Below are 1,760 nucleotides of genomic sequence, written 5' to 3' on the forward strand. Positions count from 1 at the left end.
GGCCCCATATCTAAAGAAGGATGTGCTGCCGTTGAAGGGGGTTCAGAGGAGGTTCACAAGAATGATCTGAGAAATGAGGTATTGTCTTATGAGTAGAAGTTGAGGATTCTGGGTCTGTACATGATGGAGTTTAGAAGGATGGGGGAAATCAGATTGAAACTTACAAAAGGGCCTGAATAGAGTCAATGTGGAGAAGATGTTTCCATTAGTAGGAGAGATTAGGACCTAAGGGCACAACCTCAATGTGAAGGGATAACCCTTTAGAACTGAGATGAGGAGGAGTTTCTTCAGCCAGAGGGTGGTTAATCTGTGGAACTGATTGCCACAGAGGGCTATGGAGGCCAAGTCATTGAGTGTCTTTAAGACAGAGATAGATAGGTTTCTGATTGGTAAGGGTATCGAGGGTTATGGGAAGAAGGCAGGTGAATGGAGCTAAGAAACATCTCAGCCATGATTGAATGGTGGAGCAGACTCTATGGGCCAAATGGCCTGATTCTGCTCTTATACCTTAATGATGTTCTGAACTTATGGTCTAATTCTCTGCCGCAGAAAATGGTGGAGGCCAAAGGATTGAAATTTTCGGGAAGGAGTTAGATGAGAGCAAAAGGAGTCAAAGGGAAAAAGCGGGAATACGGGAGTTGGATGATCTACTATGGTCATATTGAATGATAGCACAGGCTCAAAGAGCCGAATGGCCTACTCCTGCACCTATTTTCTGTATTTTTCTGATTGAGGCTCAGCAAGCTGATGTAGGGTCAAGTCAAGGACCCAACTGTTCAAATCAATGCTGAAACCAAGGTCAATACAGTGTGGAGTTGGAGGAACACAGCAGGTCAGGCAGCATCAGAGAAGCAGGAGAGTCGATGTTTCGGTTCGGGACCCTTCATCAGGAATGGTGAGAGGAAGGGGCTGGCAAATAAATAGAGGGAGGAGGGCTGGGGCTGGGAGATGGTAGGTGGGATGGTGATAGGTGGATGCAGGTAGCGGGTAGTGGGGATTGGTTGGTGGGAAGGCTGGGGTGGATAGGTGGGAAAGAAGATGGACAGATTGTGTCAGGTCAAGGAGGCAGTGTTGAGTGGGAGTTTTGGACATGGGATGAGGCCAGAGCTGGGGAGATTTTAAAACTGGTGAATTCTATGCTTAGGCCACTGGGCTGTAGGCTCCCAAGATGGAATATAAGGTGTTGCTCCTTCAGTTTGCGTGTAGCGTCATTGTGGCACTGGAAGAGGCCCAGGATGGACATGTCACCCAGGGGGTTGGGGAGGGGGGAGGTGGGGTTGGGGGGGATGGTTGGTTACAATGGTTAATGAATGGAAGGTGTTGTCAATTATCGTGTACAGAGAACAGGTGTTCCACAAATTGGTTCCTGAGTCTGTGCTTGGCCTCACCAATGTAGATAATGTGGTTGGTTTGCACACCGAGCTGGTTCATTAATTTGTAAACGTTTCATCACCACGCTGGGTAACATCATCAGTACAGCCTCCGATGAAGCGCTGTTGCGTTTTCCCGCCTTGTCTTTAAACTCTGGGGTCTGTTGGAGTTGATTACCTCGTTTCCGGTTTTTCTTTGCAGTGGTGCATATATAGAATCTAATTCTATGTGTTTATTCATGGCCTTCTTGGTGGAGAACCAAGCCTCCAGGAATTCCCATGCTTGTTTCTGTTTGGCCTATCCTGGGATCCTGACATTGTCCCAATCAAATGAGTGTCTTTTTGTTGCTAGTTGGTGTTCATGTATTCTCGTAGCCAGTTTCCTTCCTG

This window comes from Rhincodon typus, chromosome 11 (genome assembly GCF_021869965.1).
Source record: "Rhincodon typus isolate 14 chromosome 11, sRhiTyp1.1, whole genome shotgun sequence".
Lineage (NCBI taxonomy): Eukaryota > Metazoa > Chordata > Chondrichthyes > Orectolobiformes > Rhincodontidae > Rhincodon > Rhincodon typus.